The following is a 20410-nucleotide window of genomic DNA, read 5'->3' on the forward strand; positions in this document are numbered from 1 at the left end:
AAAACACCACTGATTACTTGGAACCTAATGTATGAGTGGGAACCTTTTCATTATTTTGCATGGCTAGCACATGAATCCAATAGTAATCTGAAAAAGTTTGTTATTAAATTTTTATAAGGAAGCACTAGGATAGCATATTAATAATTAATGACAGAGCCAGATTCAACCAATATCTATTTCTTTTAAATCCTTTTCTCTTGCCAACGTATACAAAGAAATTGTAATTTTTTTTCTACCTATCAGGATGGAGGGTTAGATAATGTGATTTATCATTTGAAAAATCAGTTATATTAATCAGGGATGGAATTAAACTCGTTTCTTTCCACTATATCCACCAAATTCCTCTTGAAACATTTTGTCTCCTAAGGTTATGCCCATATATATAGAAATCATGGAAGTGTTTGAATATGAGACTCTACAATCAAGTAGTTTTGAATTGGTCTTCAGCAGCTATTACTAAGACATTGCACATATTAATTAAGTACCAGGTGATGTTGTGATATGTGTACATACTAATATTTCTATTAGGTTTAATATGTCCACTTCTTTAAACATCTATCATTTACTCAGAGTGAAAACTTTAAAAATCTTTTCTTTTTCCTTTAGAAATGTACAGCACTTTTCCATTATCTATGGTCCCCTACTGTGCAATACCACATCAGAACTCCTTGCTCCTGTCTAACTTAGTATCACTGCAACTTTTTCCCATCCCTCCCTGACCTCCTTAGTACTTCAGATAGTTGGTATTTATATCTTTAATGCTATTTAATTCCCTAGGAAAAATGAACTTTCAAAATGCATTAATAAGTCTAGTGAGATGAGATATTTTAACTAAAGCTGAAGATCATTTTTGTTTTCTATCTTAACCAACTCACTCAATATAGCAAAGCAATTTCTAAACAACAAAACAGAGGCCATATAACTACTCAAAGGAACTGTTTCCAGGGTACATGCTGGTGCAGCACTGAAAAATATTGATCTTTGAGAGCAAATGGAACTACACATTGATCTTGGAAGAAAAAAGGATGAGAACCATAAAAACAGGTGAAACAGAGTCTTACCAATAAAGAAGAGCACATCCTACTGACAGAATTGAAGAAAGACTGAAAGTGTAAAAGTACAGGAAGATTTTTAGAGAGAAACTGCCAGACAGTCATAAATTAAACATATGAGCCAAAGTCATCAGTTAATCATAAAGCAAGAGGGTTTTGAAAAAAGCTCTGAAATAGCGAAAAGCAATAAATCTGGTTGATTTTAGTTTCAGCTAAGCCTTTAAATAGTAAGGATTTCAGAAATCACTAAATCCCAGAGTCTCAATATTTGTGTGTATAAAATAGAGCCGTGATAACGTTACAGTCACAGAACACCGCAAAGATTCACGGGGGAGTTGGTGAGACCACACATATTTTGAGTCTGCTCCAAAAGTAATTCATTCTTAGGCAGCATCAGACTTGGGATCCATTGAACCAAACAATCGTTAAGGTCCAAATAGCCAGCATACTTCTTAAGAAATGTTCAATAAGAAAATTAGAGAATCATGGAAAATCCCAAACCACAAAGAACAACTGAATGTGATAGTCATTCTTAACTGAAAATAGATAAAACTCAACTGTGGATATGCCTATGTGGCATCTGTGTGAACCAGTCTCCCCTCACACAAACACACTTATTATCTAATCCTGTAGACAGTATTCTTGAATCCTTCCTCTCTCATTCCACTCACCTCATTACCACCAAACCTACATAGAATCAGTAACCAAGTCTTGCTAATTCTATCTGCTTATCTCTTGAATATTCTCTGGCCTCAAAACTAATGTCCAGATCATCAATGACAGTTTCAAGTTTGGACTAGTGTAAAAATCCTCTGTTTCTTTTCTCGACCTACAATCTCACACCTCTAATTCATTCTCTGTACTAACAAATAGTGATCTTTGCAATTTTCAAAAGCTGTCCTTAAAACCTTTTAGTAACTCCCAACTTTCTACAGAGTTGCCCTCAGGCCAGCATTTTCAATTTGTGAGAAATGACCCATTAATGTGTCAGGAAATCAATTCACTTACCCCAAACCAACATTTTTAGTGAAACAAAATGGAATGGAATAAACCAAAAAGAACAAGATATAATATATCTGAAAACATATTTTGTAGAAAGATGAAATATGTTGTGACATTTTAGTTTTTATGAGTTCATGCTTGTTTAAAATACTATGAATTGTGTTGAAGCAACGTTTGAAAAACATTTCTGTGGATTATATAGAATCCTTCACAATCTTGCCTTTGATTTTGTTTATACCATAAAACCTGAAAGTTTCACCCTACTTTATCTGAATGACTAATCAATACTCTTCCACAGGTTGGGTCTTTCTACATATTTCTGTTCTAAAACATTTCCCCTCATTTTCCACATCAAATTGGAAAACTCCTACTCATCTTTTAACAAGTGGATCAAATCTCATTTTCCCTGTGAGCTTTTGTAGGCACTCTGCACGTGATCCTCAATGACCCCATCTCCCACCAATTGTTTTTAACTGGTCTAAAATAGTTTGCTGATGCAAAACTCTTTGTTCTCTGCGTTTGCTCTTCAGTTGTATGAAGTAGATAAATATTTAGATGGCTATTCTTCAATAATTTTAAACTAGTTAAACTACTGATTAGACTTTCAAACAAATTCCCTAGTAATTTATTGAATAAGTAACACAACCTCTAGCTTTCTGGGTTTTGTTGGTTGCATGTTTAGTTTAGTTTAGTTTTTGTTTTTTGGACATCAGATATATTTTCTTGGCAGATTACCTAATGTAAATGTGCTAAGTTAAACCTATGGGAGATCATGATGTCTCTGAACTAATTTGTTTGAAACCAAGCCTGGAAAACAACGCCTCAATGGCCAGATATTTAATAGTCTGGCTAGAGTCATGTGCCTGTTAAAGCATATTAGGAGAATATCTCTGAAAATCTTTTTACCAAACAATATATTTCCGATATAATTAAATTTACTCAGGAGCATCTCTAATAATAATAATCTAATAAGCTATTAATTTTTTTAAAAAGGAAAGTTAATTATAGTTATTCAGTGTAGCAAAGGTTTTGTTACTGATAAAGTCAAGGAGAGCTGAAGTTTGACGTTAAGATTAAAAAGTACCTGACTACCTTGGGTCACGAATGTCAGAATACAGCAACTCCTTTGAGTGTAATTAAAGAAAAATCTAACTGATATTATACTGTCAAAGGCCAAATTATTTTAAAGTGTATATATATATATATATATATATATATATATATATATATATATATATTATATATATTATAAAACTTATTTTATAGTTTTTACATTATTTACACTATTTTACATTATTTATTTATTACATGAATTTCATAATTATAAATATATTTAAAGTATATATACTTTAAAATAATTTAAAATATATGTAGTATATATACATATATATGTAAAATAATCTAAAATAAATATATACATATTTAAAATAAATAAAATTATTTTAAAGCATGTATAATAGGTGCTATATTACTAAAAACTATAATTAATATAGCTTGACTGTTAGAAGTGAATCACATTTTACAAATTAATTTGCTACCTATATGTACTAGTAATGTTGAATATAAAATTCCAACGGGTATATTTCAAGAGAAGGAGTTTCTGTTAATTAGAATATATTATCAGTGGAAATAACATGGTTTAAAGTTCACACAACAAAAGGACACACACACACACACACACACACACTTCCTTGAAGAGATTTTTTCAGCTATTGAAACCTGTAAGGACATCAAACAGTTACATATTGGTTTCTGAAGCATTATGTAGTGCTCTTAATGTCAGCAGAGAAGGACTTTCAAATTGGGTGATTCTCTCCTTACTTTTGAATAAGTCTTTAACAGTTTAAGTGCCAAAATACCAAAATGGCTATGGATGCTTCAGTTCTATGTGCATAATTAGAAGTTTCCAAGAAATCTTTCCCTGTATCTTGATAGACTGTAAGATCAAGTTTGTATAAAAACATCAGAGGCTATCATAAGAAGTGATTAATGAAAAAATTCCTTTAGAGAAAATTGTTACTTCTATCATAGCATCTATTCTTCTTTAGGGAAACAAAGAAGGTAGAGCAGTTTATGGGAAATACTGAGTTTAGGTGCCCAACTCTTAACAGAAATGAATGGGCAGTGGCTGGGACCTCAAGAGTCAGAGGAAGTACTATTTTCTTTGGTGGTGGAGTCAGAGAATGAGGACTACTGCCCTGAATTCCACAAATGTGATTAACACCAAAATTTCCAGATCCAGAAAATCTCTCCACACAAGTAGAACAGAAAGAAAGCAACTTTAATATTGAATAAGCTTTAAACCTGAATATGAGGCACAACACAGGCAGTCTACTAAAAAAAACGAACAAACAAAAAAACAAAAACAACCCCCCCCCAAAAAAACTACATGAAAAATCTCAAAAGAGGTTGCAAAGATAGAATGAAACCCTAAAATATTACCCTTTAATATAGCTAAGAAGAAATTATTCATTATATATATGTTCTTAAGAAAAACACTAACCAGTCTTCAATCAAAAGAACTTGGTTGTATCATAAAGTTACTTGTAATTGGATTGACCATCAGTTCTAGCTACCAGATTTTAATTAAATAATAATAAAACTTCTCTGTCTTTGGCATGGGAAGACTTGCAACTCAGTGTTAGGTGGCCACCAAAAGTAGGCTTCTATGCTGTTATTGGGAGATAGAATGCTATGTACCTGATGGCTACATTTCAAGAAGATGGCTTTAAGGTCCTTGAGAAAGTTATTTTGCATTTTAAAAATATTTACATGTATGTTAATAAAACAAAGAAATTGTGATTAAAACTTTTTAAAGAAAGAGTTAAAAAAAAAAAAAAAAGACGAGAGGTGTCTCCTGTTTTACACCAAGGACAATTAAGCTTTTTCTTTTTTAGATTTGTATTGATCCTTACAATGAGAACTGTCCTGCTTGCCTAAATTCTGTGGGGACAAGGGATGAGTGACTAGATGTGTCCATAGAAGAGAAGTCCAGATGGGAATGGCTGTTGGTATGTCTCATCCCATTGGGTCTTGTTGTAAGTGTAGAGAGAGAAGACTTAAGCAGAAAAAGCCTGAGGGGATCTCACTTGAGTTGAATGACTGTGGAAGGATCTCCCAAAGGAACAAAATTAAAGGTGCTTTCTGTCCACCTCAGGAAGTATTGGAGGGAAGGCCAACCAAGAAATATGTGAGGACATAACAGTACTTCATTGGCATACAGAGTGGCTTCTTCCTCCTACCAGGTCCATCCAGGAAGGATGCTTGCAAGGTCCAAGATTGAGAATATAGGTATATGTGACACAAACTGTGCCCTTGTCTTTTTCCTCAATAGACTTTGAACCTGACCAGGCATGCATGAGCTCTAATAAATGGTGATCAGGTGTGAGGGAGAGGATAAAAAGTTCACACCTCCCTGCTACAGCTCCCAATAAGCATGGCCTGAAAGGAGGGAGGGATTACTGCTCAGGTAGATAGAAAACTCCTGGAGCACACAGGGGGCTCTTTGCATATATGTTTAATTTATTTTCCTGATTATAAATTTGACCCATTTTTATTATATAAAGAAAGAATAAGCAGGGGGTTGAGGATAGTAATAATTACTTCTTATCCTTCTATAATACAACATTTATCCCATACAATAATTTTTATATAATAAATTTTTATCATATTATTGTCCAACTATATATTCCACTGTTCTTTATTAAGGATACGGACTAATATGAGTAAGTGCCTTGGGAATTTCAAATTGTGTTTGACAGTTTAATAGGTTTATAAATTTGAGTGATTTATTTAATTTCTCTTTTCTTCAATTTTCTTATAAAGTGGGATAATAAAACCCACATAATCATGTTGCTGTAAAGATTTACATGAGTTAATACAGATAAAAGATTTATCACAGAGTCTAATACATATAATCCAAATTAAAAGTTAGTATTATTAACAGATCATGAGAATTTTTCTACCTACTTGAACACAGATTATGTGATGTAATTAAATAGGAACTATTAAAAATGAGAAGTGTTGACCACTTTCAACATCCCCAAATATGAATTCATTGTAAGTTCCAAATTTTTCCTTTAAAAAATCATGGCTATAATTTTTATACTGCTAAATATTCTTATATACACATCTTGAGTTTATCCCTGTATTCCTTTGGATAATTTATTATTTCTATGTCAATTAATAAAGACTTTTCCCCAAATAAAAAAGAAACTGTAATATTTTCATCAGACACTGCTACTCACATGATGTAGGTTTTCTATAGGCTTCTCAAATAACCAAATGAAGAACAAACAATAAAACAATTTGTATAGAACCTCATTTTCTACAAATTTGCTACCATTTAACAACTAAAAATTTCCCTTTTAAGAATATTTTGAGTAACTAAATGCAATATTGGCCTTACTGTAAAGCTTGTAATTCTGTTTACAGAAAGGAAAGGAGGTTTGGTTTTGCTCCATTACAGGATTAACAGCTTCCATAATGCTTAGCAAATTGTTCTTGCTATAGGTAAGCTTGAACATCTTAAAATAAAAATGATTACCTAGTACAGAAGTTCCCACACTTTTATTATTAGTAGTAGTAGTATCACTTTGGGATCTTTTAAGCATTTTAAAAACTCAGCTCTTCCTCCTTCTCCCCAGACCAATGGAATCCTAATCTACCCTCCAAACAATTAAGTCATAATCTCTAGATTCAGGAAATGAGACAGAGATATTCATATGTTCCTCATTTATTTTTATTGAAACATTACAGCTTATCACAGGCAAGTTTAGAAACTACCAACGGCTTGGCATATGGTTCAAGTTTCTGGCTTATACTAGCAGTAAGAGCAAGTACTCTGCATTAATTTTAACACTCCATCAAGCAGTGTTAAACCTTTATTTGCATGCCTACTAAATCTGCTGTTGAGAGAAATTTATCTTCAAAAATCCCAGTGTGCGTATTTATTATACTTCTACCATTTCTCTATCAAGTGGCAGGAGTGTATTTATCTGTCATGGAAATAACCACATCTGAAAAGATATACAAATAGCATATTTACAACCATTTAGCCTCATGTTATGGTATTGCATAAATAAACCCAGGAGAACAGTAAGCAGTCCAGCTTATAAGGTTTCCAAATCTGACATAGGAATACTCTAAAAATATTGAAATTTTGCATCTATTAAGACTTCAATTATTTTTGCTTTTTAATTTTGTTCTTGGTGCTGGGGTTTGAACCTAGGCCCTTGTGCATGCTGAGGAAATGCCATACCATTGAGCTACATTCTCAACCCCAAATTATGTTTTTAATAAAAAGAAACTGTTAGAGTCTGTAAACAAGTCAGGATGGCGCCTGGCATTTTGCCAGAGAAATGCTAGGGTCTGTAAACAAGTCAAGATGGCGCCTGGCAAAATGCCAGAGGGAGTGGTTTGTGAAGTAACGCCAGTGAGCCATTAAGTGTGGAGATTCCTTATTGGTTGACTGCTGTATCTAGTTTATGTAAATTAAGATAAGATGTGTGGAATGCATATATACCCATCCAGCGGCTCCCACTCCTGGTGTATCAATCTACACAAGTTCCTCGTCACCCCCCCCCCCCCCCCCCCGGTTATTTTGCCCAGCCAGCTGGGCTGTGGCAGATGGTGGCCCATTACGGGAAGCCCCAGGACACTTGGGGATAAGTGACGAAAAAGAAAAAAAAAAAGCTGCCTGTCCCCAGATAGGACGGGAGCAAATCTACTCCTCCCTAGGCAGATAGGGCGAGAGGAAAAATGGCCATTTTGAGAAAATGGAGAAGATCGATACAGTATGTTTGTGTCTTGTTTTGTCTTGAAATGTTGTATTGTCTTTGTTACGAAAAATATGGAAGGAGTGTTAAGTAAATTGATAAGGGAAGAAGGCACCCCAGTGAAACCAAGAATAGTTAGGGCATGTGGTGATGGAAGCCCAGGAACTCTAGTCAGAAAGAAAAAGAAAGTTCAGAAGAAGAAGGATTATCAGAAAAAAAGTTGCAGTTGTCTTGGTATTGTGGCATTTTGTATCCTCCCCTTCTGCTTGTAGCAGATTATTTAAGGTGTTTGTGTAAAAACCACTATGGTCATTATTTAAATTAAACAAAAGGGGGAAATGTTAGAGTCTGTAAACAAGTCAAGATGGTGCCTGGCAAAATGCCAGAGGGAGTGGTTTGTGAAGTAACACCAGTGAGCCATTAAGTGTGGAGGTTCCTTATTGGTTGACTGCTGTATCTAGTTTATGTAAATTAAGGTAAGCTGTGTGGAATGCATATATACCCATCCAGTCCTACAATAAACGGCTCCCACTCCTGCTGTATCAATGTACACAAGTTGCTTGTCATCCCCCCCCCGCCCTGTTATTCTGCTGCAGCCGGACTGCGGCAAGAAACCAAGCTGATTTCATCATCATTTTTATAACACCTCTTTTTCTTAATTCTCATTAAATCTTAAATTTAAAAAACACCCATCTTCAAAACAAAATGTTTTTCTCTTATTTTCTTATTCCATAAATACGTTCTTGGCTTAATAGATACCTCAAAGGAATATGAAATAAAAGGGCATAGACAATGATGCTTATTTATTTAGACAGGAAATATTTTCTGAGAATCCTCTTCTTCCATTTTCTGGGTGCAGTTTTATTTCCTTCCAAGATCTGCACAGGGGAAAGAGAAAAGTAAGGAGAGATAGTACTACTGTGACCTGGCTGTACTTCTTGCTCCCTAGTTTGACAGATGCCAAAGCTGACTTCCCTGAGGAGGTCTAGAAAATGTTTTAAGCCAACACTCTGCCTTTCAAAGCACTATCATTTGTTCTTCAGAGGTTCCCTCTGGGCTCTCTCTTCAGTTCTGGTGATCTGCTTCTGTGACTCTTTTCTCAACCACATGCAACTCTCCTCTTTGTATGGAAGGCTCCAGACTATTACTAAGGGTCCTAAGAGCTGAGAGTCACAAGGACTACACACCAATTCTCTTCCACATGGATGTGTTTAGTTCATGAGAAACATATCCTACACATGAGCAAACTCCTGGAATCTCAGTCAATATCATCACAGTCTCAGTCTCAACTCTCCCATCATAAATGCTAGTCAGTCAAACCATGTCATGCTTTCTGAGCTTCCATCCTGGGTACACCCAAGGCCTCATCCCTTGATGTGGAGGAAAGGAACAATTTCTACAGATTCTTTCTTTTGTAAATTTTATGTATGCAGGTAAATGATTTTCACAGTCACTTAGATAACATTTTCTCATGCTGTAATGAGTCCAATTCTCACATCCTGTCTATTCTGTTTATATGCTGTCTCCCCAAAGCCTTTAAAAAAAAACAATAAAAAGCAAACCTACATAATTATATAGCATATACAAGAATAAAACACTTATGTGACAAAGCCCACTGAGATTTGATTGGTCTCTGCTCTTGAGGTCAGGAAGGTAGATATATAATAAAAAGATATAAGAGCTATAAAAGATAATGTGCAATGTATTCAGGAAGTAGAAATGAAAGAATAGAGAATTCTTAAGAGAAGTCAAGAAATCAGAAAAAAATTCAGTGTAGAGATAATATTCGAATTGAACATGATTTCCTTGGTAGGGTTCATCTCCCAATTGTTGAAAATACGTTCTCCCTTCCTACTGCTCTCAATCACAAACTGCTGAATGGATCTACTTATGGTAATAGCTGCTGCTATGTCAAGACAAGTTCAATTAACATGCCATTTCAAGATAGAAAAACTCCTGCAATCACTTACTTTTAACCATTCTTTTTATAACACTGTGTAATGGAAGTGTAACTATCACACATGGATAGCAAAGAAATGAGTCCCCGCTGTCAGACAGTTATTTGGAAATCAAAAACTACAATATCACATCTAAAAATAATCCTTTATGTCTCATTTAATTGCCCACTTAGCATTTCATTAAAATATATCTATTTAGCATTGTTAACATGATTGTCATATTTTCTGATCCTTTAAAAGGCGAAAGTTAACTATCTGGGCATTAAGTATTAACAAAAATAAGAGATAATTTGTGGTTGCCAATTAGGTGATTTTTCATATGTATGTAACTGTAATAACAATAGTAACTAACACTTACTGAAAGGTACTCTGGGCCAGGCATTAGGCTAAGAGATTTAAATGCATGAAATCCTCTAATTTTTACATGACCTTAGGAATCGAGTTATTAGAAATACTCTCCGTTATGCAGATTAACAGATAGAAGCCCAGAAGCACTGTCATATCCCAAGGTCAGAGTCAATAAATAAAGACCTAGGTTCCAGCACAGACAGCATAAATACAATGTCATGTTCTAAATCACAACTTATTGTTCTCTCTTATTTTCAGTTATAGTATATCCATTGCTATTCAACCTAGAAATTTTGCCTAATTTAAATGTTAGATCTGTATCCTATACATTCATTTGCATATCATTGTTACTTATTATGGAATTGGATTTGGAATTCTTTTGTAAATTGTTAGTAATACACTATCTACCCTTGTGTTCCACAGACTATGAATCCCTTGGTTTTAGAAAAAAAAATATAACCTATATATTGCTTTATGATATACGCCAAGAAGTAAAATCCTAATTTTTTTAAAGTCACTATTCTTCGTTAAAAGCACACAAAACACCACTTGCATCAGTTACAAATTTATGAAGGATGTTGAAGAGATGAGTGAATGAATGAATGAATGAATGAATGAACATAGGCAGGAACAAAACACTATGCTATAGGGTCAGTTAGCATAGCTAGTCCATAAGTTTTTGAAAAACTGTATTTGTGGGGGTGTTATGATATTTTAACAATTACAGGTAATCTTAAATTTCTTTTGAATCACTTTTGCAAAGGAAGTTTACTCATTTTAGAGGAAATAAATGCAGGCATAATATATAATTCCTTTTTTCTGTATTCAAAGAATAAATTTTCCACCTTCTAGGATGCAAACTATCAACAGGATAATAGTTGCCCCTACAACAAGAAAATAACCATAACATATATTAATATTAACACGAGCAGAATATTAAAATCAAAACAAAAACACAGTTGAAGCGGGTGAAGAGATAAGAAATTTCATGTCAAGTAAGGTTTTTCCCTGCAGTGGTTAAATTGTTCCTAGATCATATGATTGATTCTCTTTTACTTGGAAGAATTTTACTATGCCCAAAGGGAGAACTGTAAGATTATTGCTCTTACTAAAATCAAAACATCAGGATTGAAAATCCTACCCACTGGCAAAATAAATATTTTAATCGACTATATATCCATATCACTGATGCTGCAGTAAGTTGTCATTGATAACACAGCTATTTAAAACTTTAATATTAGCACTACTCATGGCTTAGCATTTCAAATTAGACAACTAAGGATCCCTGTTTCCTGTTTCATTAAATACAAATTTGATTCCAGAAAATATATCACTATTGTTTTACAATTCTAAACATATTTAGGTCAGGGTGTAACATTATTAGGTGTAAATTTTATTGTTTCTTATTTCTCTTATGTGTTCTGTAAGAATAGTACATTATGACGATGACTACAAAGATTTGGCATATGTTTGTACATCTCTAAAAGAAATTATTTTTGCCTTGGTGTGTTACTTCTATGAAGATATAAGATACATTCATTTGTTTTTTCAGTATCAACAAAGTAAATAACTAAAAAGAATTACATGGAAAAAGCCAGAATAGGATTCTGTTGCAAGATATACAAAATTTTAAATAAGAGTGATCTTCCAAAATATTTATTAATAATTCCTTCATTTTTGCAGTTTGGTCTTATACCTTCGTTCCTATTGAGCAAACACAGCTGCAAGAGCAGACAGCAATAGCAGCTGCTGTCTACTAAAGATAAAAAATGAAGATAAAACACCTCTGAAGTAATAAAATCAATGAAAAAAGAAGTTTTGACTTACAGTTCAAATTTAACTCTCCTTGACACATACAGGCACGGAAATGCCATTTAAAAATGATAATTGTGGATATCCAAGGATAATCAGAGATTTTTAGCTAACGCTTTTAAAAGAAACCTCCTCCTGCTTCTTTGTTCTGGCAAGCACCTCATGTGAGAGGAATTGTGCCTGGTTCCAGCTGCTATCCACTTCTGCTCCACCCCTGGCTGGCATTACAACTGAAAGAATCAGGGAAGAAAAGCCCCTGACCATTATTGAGCCCCTAGGGCACACAGCCTAAGAAGGACTGGAGAGAAACTGTCCGGTGCCAGCTGCTTTCTGCCATTGGTCTCTCTTGTGAACACTTAAACTGAAAGGAAATTTTCCCAGCTCCCACCATGCCATATCCTGCTAGGTCACTGACAGGCTCTACAACGAAAGAATGAGGGTGAGAAAAGCCTCTGGCCTTTGTCCCATCCCAAAGTGTGCACAGTACAGGGAGGTCTGAGGTCTTATTCCTGGGTAGGCAACTACAGTAGCAGCAGAGAGGAGTAATACAACTTTTGTTAAATGGGGCCCCTGATATTGGTCACCCCTACACCTTGTCTGGTCACACATCACTTACAACATCAGGTGTGAGCATGACAGACAGGTGGCTGTGATTCTCAACCCTATTTCTTCCCATGAAGCACCCTTTATATGTACAAGAGTCTAATCAGAGAACAAGTGCTACCAATCCCTCATAACTATTGCATCAGCCAGTATCAGAGTCCTAGTTCAGTAACAGAGGCAATAACAACATAGCCTGAGGAAATCCCTACTAATAGGGACCACCAGTTCCATTGTGGGATTAACCACAAATGGCGCACCACAGACCCACAGGTGTCTGCTAATACTGTTAGAGAGTTCAGACTATTGAGCAACCTACAGTTGTCTCTCCAACTCTAGTGTGGTATATACTGGGCCCAAACTCACCAATCATAGCCAACAAAACTATGGAGAATTTATATTCCCCAGTTGGAAATGAACTCAACATTGCAGAACAAACTAATACCTGAAGATGCATCCAGGAAAGAAAACTTTTATAGGAAGGCCATTCCATAAAAGTGGTGGAGATATACATTTAACCAGATGCATAAATATCAATAGAGGAAGTAATATGAAAAGGGAATATGAGGTGGGTGCAGTGGCACATGCCTGTACTTTCAGTAGCTCAGGAAGCTGAGGCAGGTAGATAGTTTGTGCAAAGCCAGCAAAAGCAAGGTGCTAAGCAGTTCAACAAGACCTGTCTCTAAATAAAAATGGAAAATAGGGCTGGGGATGTGGCTCAGTGGATGAGTATCTCTGAGTTCAATCCCTGGTACCATCCCCCCCTCCAAGAAAAGGGGTGGGAGAGGGAATATGACACTTCCTAAAAATCATAACTCTCTAGTGACAGATTCCAAAGATGTTAAAGTGGTTGAAATGCCTCATAAAAGTGCAAAAGAATAATTATTTTGAAGAGCTTAATGAAATCCAAGAAAATACAGATTAACAGTTAAATAAAATTAAGAAGAAAATTCAGAATATCAATAGGGATTTCAGCAAAAAAAGGTTTTCAAAAAGTACTGATCAGAAATTTTAAAAATGAAAAACTCAGTATTTCAGGTAAGAAAATCAGTTGAAAACCCGAAAAACAGACTAGATCTAGTGGAAGAATGAATATTGAAGGCAGATCTTTCAAAATATCATGTTTACGAAGAAGTAAAGAATGAAATAAAAAAAGAACAAATAGAGCATATATGTGTTCACATAATTAGCATACTTGAAGGAGAGGAAATAAGATTAAGGGCAGAGAAAAAAATGTCCCAAAAACAATAGCACAAAACTTCCACAGTCTTGGGGAAAATAGGTATAGCCAAGTATAGTATTCTTATAGAACCCCAAAGAGTTATGACCAGAAAAGATCCTCACTACAAAATATTATAGTCAAAAATACAAGTAAAAGAAAGAATTTTGAAATCCACAAGAGGAAAGCATCTAGTTACATTGAAGAGAAATTCATTAGACTAACAGCAGATTTTTTTTTTTTTTTTTTTTTTTTTTTTTTTTTTTAGTAGAAACTCCACAGGACAGTGAGGCATTGAGTGGTGATATATTTCAAGTCCTGAAAGAAAATTCCTGCCAAACTAGACTGCTATACTGAGCAAGGCTATTTTTCAGAATCAAAGCAGAAATAAAGCTATTTTAGATAAGCAAAAATTAAGGAAATTCATGATCACAAGACTAGCCTTAAAAAAGATGCTTTAGGGAGTACTATACCCAGAAGTATAAGAAAGACAACTACTATTATGATAACATTTGAAAGTGTAAGTCCCATTAAAAGAGTAAATATATAAATGACAAATAGAACAGAATCAAACATTGTCAATACAGGAATCTATCATGCCACAAAATTAGTAAGAGAGGAAGAAATGAGCCAAAAATATTCCAAATAATTAAAAGAAAAAAAAATAAGATAATAGGGCTTAAGTGCATACCTTTCAATAATGATTCTGAATATAAATGGCCTATATATCAAATTACAAAATACAGAATGACTAGCTGAATTGATGAAAAAAGGGACCCATAATATGTTTCCCATAAGAAACTAAACTGACTAATAAGATATGCATGGACTGAAAGTGAAAAAATGTAAAATTATATTCCAATGAAATGGAATTTGAAAATAATAGTGCCTATATTATACCCAATAAAAATAGACATTAAGACAAAAGCAATAAAATTAAACTTAGAAGATATATATATATGTCTCAAAGGATCCATTCATCAACAAGATATACCAATTGTAAATCTATTTTCACCAAATATATGAACACACAGTTTTATAAAACAGACCTAAATGGAGAGAAAGGCTGGAGTACAAAGTAGTGGGGACTTTCAATACCCCACTTTCATCAACAGATTACCTAGACCAACAAACAAACAAACAAAGCAATAAAAACACCGAAGTAAAACTTAATGATAGAGCAAATGGACTTAACAAAACTTAAAAAAAATTCCAGTCAGCAGATACCGAATACACATTCTTTTCATCAGCACCAAATAATTCCTAACTGATATAAAAATCAAAATCACATACTGTGTCTTTTTTATTCACAATGAAATAAAAGTAGAAATCAACAGCTAGAGAAACTTTAGAAATTATACAAATACACGGAGGCTGAAAAATATACTTTTAAAAGACTAGTGGATCAGCAGGGAGGTCAGAACTCAATTCTTTGAGAGGAATAGAGAAAAAGTAGTAGTACTAAAAGGGAAGTTAATTCAAATAAATAACCTAATATTGCATATGAAGGCCTTGGAAAATCAAGAGCAACTCACTATCAAAATTAATAGATGGAAAGAAATAATAAATATCAGGGCAGAAATAAATGAAGTAGAGACCAAAAGAACAATACAGTGGATCAATATTAAAGAGTTGGTTCTTGGACAAACTTAAACAAAATTGACACATTTTTATCTAGACTGAGGAAGAAAGAAAAATCCCCATCCCAAATAAAGATGGAAAAAGAAACATCACAAGTAATACCACAGAAATTCAAAGGGTATATGCATATAGCTTAATTTGGTCAACTGTATTCCCCATTTCTTCTCTTTCTCCATGCTTCTCCCTTCTCCTGAATCCCCTACCTCTCCTGTTTTTAATATCCCTTCTATTTTTTTGTGAAATCTTTTTCTCTTTTTAATTCATTTTTCCTCTATAGCCTCTGCATATAAAGGAGTATTGAAATAAAATACGCAGATGTCATTATTTTAAACTTTTTTTTTCATATATTTATTGGCCATTCAATCATTGACTTTCTAAGTTTGACTTATTTCATTTGGCACAATGTTCTCCTGTTCCATCCCTTTACCAGCAAAGACAGGATTTTGATCTTGATGGCTGTGTAAAACCCCATTGTGTATGTGTCTATATATGGCACATAGGCTGGTCCAATGACTTGGCTATTGTGAATGGTGTTGCTATAAACATTTAAATGCATGCATTAACAGTATGCTGATTTCAGGTTTTTTGTATAAGAAAGGAGGAGTAGAATAACTGAGTAATCTAGTCTTTCATTCCTGCTCTTTTGAGGACTCTCTATACTTATTTCTGCAGAGATTGTATTAGTTTACAATCTTAACAACAATGTATAAATGTTCTTTTCTTTGCACATCCTTGCCAGAATTTATTATTACTTACATTCATGATATTTGCCACTCTAATGGGGGTGAGATAAAATCTCAATGTGGTTTTGATTGTATTTCCTTAATCAATAATTATTTAAAACTTTGTTTTATATACTTATTGGCCATTTGTATTTTTTCTTTTGAACAATTTTTGTGTAGTTCTTTTAATCATTTATTTATTGGATTTATTATGTTTTTTCCTGATTTTAAGATTTTTGATATCTTTATATATCCTAGATGATAATTTTCTGTCACAAGAGTAAATAGCAAAGATTATCTCCCATTCTTTAGACTGTTTTTAAACTGTTTCCTTTGCTGTGTAGGAAGGAGCTTTTTATTTTAATGCCATTCACTTATTAATTCTTGATTTTATTTTTTTGGGAGGTGTCTTATTAAGAAAGTTGATGCCTGTATATTGAAGTTTTGATGCTAGGTTTTCTCCTATTAGTTGCACAATTTCTGATCTAATCCTGGGTCTTTCATCCACTATGAGTTTATTTTTGTTCATGATTATAGGTAGAGGTATACTTTCATTCTTCCACAAATAACTATCCAGTTTTCCTGGAATAATTTTTAAAAAAGGCTCTCTTTTTTCTACTTCGTGTTTTTGGAAATTTTTCAAAGATGAGGTAACCATAACTGTATGGGTTTCTCTGTCCGATGTGAATCTTATTTTTATGTATAAACATAATGCCCTAATGGAAAAAATGTAAAGAAGCATTTAAAAATATTAAATATTGAACTTAGAACCCTATCTCTCATCTCAAATCAACTCAAATGGGTCAAAGACATATCGAAAACCTGAGACTCTGATACTACCAGAGAATAACAAGGGAAGCACTTCACGATACTGGAATAGTCAATTATTTTCTGGATAGAATTCCCAAGTACAAGAAACAAAAGCAAAAATCAGCATATGAGATTACACCAAGTTAAAAAGCTTCTGCAAAGCAAAGAAAACAATCAAGAGTGAAAATCTGCTATCCAAAAAAAAAAAAAAAAAAGAAAATATTTGTCAGCTGCTGCTTTGACAAAGCATTAGTTATGCAGGATAAATAAATAACTCAAACCACAGCCATTACCACAACAAAAAACAAATAACAGTTTAACAGTTGTTAAAGTGAACAAAAGATCTGAATAAAACATTTCTCAAAAGGAGAACTACAAATGGCATGTGTGTGTGTGTGTGTGTGTGTGTGTGTGTATGAATGAAAAAATTTTTAATATCATTAGCCATCAGAGAAATGCAGAGAAAAGCTATAATGAGATACCATCACACCTCAGTTAGACTGGCTATTATCAAAAGAAAAAGACAAATCCAAACACCAAATTACAACAAAAGCTGATGAATTTGTGAGGAAAAAAAAAAAAAAAACGATCCCTAAACACTAGCACAGCCACTATGGAACATAGTATCAAGGTTACACAAAAGTCTAAAAATAAAACTACCTATGATCTATTTATCTCATTCCTGGGTATAAATCCAAAGGTAATGATGTCAGCGTACAAAGGAAATATCTGCATGCCCATGTTTAGTGAGGCACTATTCAGAATAGCTAAGATATTGAATTAGCCTAGTCCCCATAACTAGGCTAATTCAATATCTTAGCTATTCTGAATAGATGGTATATATTCATAATGGAGTATTATTCATCCATAAAGAAGATTAGAATCTTGCAATCCATTAGCAACAAAATGGAGAAACATGAGGATATTATGTTAAACGAAATAACCCACAAACACACAACAACAACAACACAAAACCAAGTACTGCATGTTCTCTTTCATATAGAAACTTAAAATAATGGAAGAAAGAAAACAAAAAGTCAACCTAGCACGAATATAGAAAGAGATTACTAGGCAACGGGCAGGGTGCTGGGGAGGGGCAGGTAAAATAGTGAGTGGACATGATCCATGCATGAGGTGTGCGAGTATGAAGTATCACCATGAATCTCTTCATTTGTACAATTTGTATGTGTTAATAATAATTTAAAAACTCACAAAAAATCTCATATTTTCATCTCAGCTTTGATAATTCTGTCATCTATTGTTTTGAAAAATAAAATATGAACAATTTCTTGAAGGCCACATTGAACATCAGCAAAACATTGTGTTTTGGGAATAGCATTCTGGAGAAACACCAAGTTAAAACATGCCATTTACATCATTACATGCTTGAATAAACACTTTTTTTTTGTCTTCAGAAAAGCATCTTTCAGGTGTTATGTTACTAGAGCAAGTCAATGTCTATTAACCTTTATTGATGCAACTATTATGAAATCATGAAGCTCTACTTTTTGTGGGAAAGACAGGGGATTTCCACCAATGAATTAAATTAGTTTTACATAGGCCAGCAGCTAATGAATATACTTTTCTGTTTGCTGAAGATGTAAGAATGAGCCAGTGTGTGAAATGTGCAACTTTAACCAGGACATTTCAATTGAAAAGATGTTGAAATATAAGAGCAGAAATTAGTATCCTTCTGCTAGCATGGGTACTATTGAATATGCTCTATACTTCAATGATGTAGTAAAGAGCTGGTTACCTAAATCTACTCGACTCTTTCTCCAATAAGCTGACACATACTTGAACTTGTCTAACTCAATCCAAATTCAAATACCTACCCCTCACCACATTGCAGAGGCACCAGAGATAGAATAGAAAATAATGTTTATTTCTAGAATAGAACTGGGCACAGCTGTTCCAGTTAGAATTTTCTGCAAGAATATAAAATGAACTATACATAAAGGGACAGGCAGGATTTAACTGTTATGCCCAACAAATTCATATCTGGCTGACAGCCTATAACAGTCACTTTACAGATTCTAGAAAATGACATTTCAAGTTGAATCAGCCAAAATGTCAACAGAATTTTAAATTACCACAAGCAAGAGGAAAAATAAAAAAGAAAGTATAGAAATACAAAAATTGTATTGAAGAAAGACAACTACTGTTATAGAATTCTTTATCTTGATGCATTCCTTTCTAAATTTAACAAGTAAACTGATATATGGTGGCATATTTTAGAAGGATCAGTAATGACAAAATTCAACAAGTTCATTCTATTAGGTGATCCAAGAGTCTGATGCATATAGGCATCAACAATCAACTTGCAAAAGTGAGAAATACTGATAAGCAAACTACTAAATGGTATATCTTCATAACTGAATCAGAAAAATATGTATTATTTTGATGTTTTTCCTGTGAACTTGCCTATAAAAATCCATATATCTGGCATTTAGACACAATGAGTCATTTCACTGTATTAAGAGCATAAAGCAGTCTTTTCCACTAACAGGGCTGTGTGAGTGTGTAGGTGAGGGAATGTCAGATAATTCCAGACTGTCACTACTGACATTTAACGCTTTTTAATAATATAGAAATTCTTATTGAAACATATGTTCTTAATAAATTTAACTGAAATAGCATTTATTCAGAAATCTCAATCAACATACAGATTAAAATTTGAGATCACTGAAAAACATCTAAGCAGTCAAACTTGTATCTTTAGCATAGTTCATACAGAGCATTATTATTCCTTACAAAAGATTGATGACTATATTCTCAAATTTACAGTAAATTAAAAATTCAGGTCTACTTTTAAATTTTCTTAAAAATTTTTAAAAAGACAACTTACACTGTAAAAACTAAGAATAAAGACATAGAAAATCAAACCAGTAACTGTTAATTAAAAAGTATTAGGTCATTGTGGTATACCATTGTTCTTTTTCAATACCTCATTAGTCCTTGAGAGTCTATTTATGTAGAAAAGAATATGTTTAGATTTAAGAGTATAGATTTACTGTTGATGTAGTCATTCATGTATGTAGCAATCTTTTCTTGAGAGACCACTGTATGTCAGTCATTTAGAAAGGGCTAGAACAACACAATGATTAAACCTCTACAAAGCAGATGCATATTGTATAGGACCCAACAGTTGAGTAAGAAATTATCATAGATTTCCACTACCCTTGAAAAACAGAAGTCAAACTTCTCAATGGGTTATTTAGAAAGTAAACTCTCAGAATAGGAAACTGCTTCTGGTTCATGATTCCAATTCAACCTTTTAAGGTTTATTCTCTGTTTGTTACACTTCTATTACTACTGACACTAACATGTGACAACCACGGAATGATTCCAAAATACAACTCTGGCTCAAGTAGACACAAGTGATAACTCACTCAATCTCTCCGTAACTCATAAATTATTCTTTGTTTTAGTGATGCTGGAGATCAAACCAAGACCTTGTCCATGTCAG

Source organism: Callospermophilus lateralis, chromosome 1 (genome assembly GCF_048772815.1).
Source record: "Callospermophilus lateralis isolate mCalLat2 chromosome 1, mCalLat2.hap1, whole genome shotgun sequence".
Taxonomy (NCBI): Eukaryota; Metazoa; Chordata; class Mammalia; order Rodentia; family Sciuridae; genus Callospermophilus; species Callospermophilus lateralis.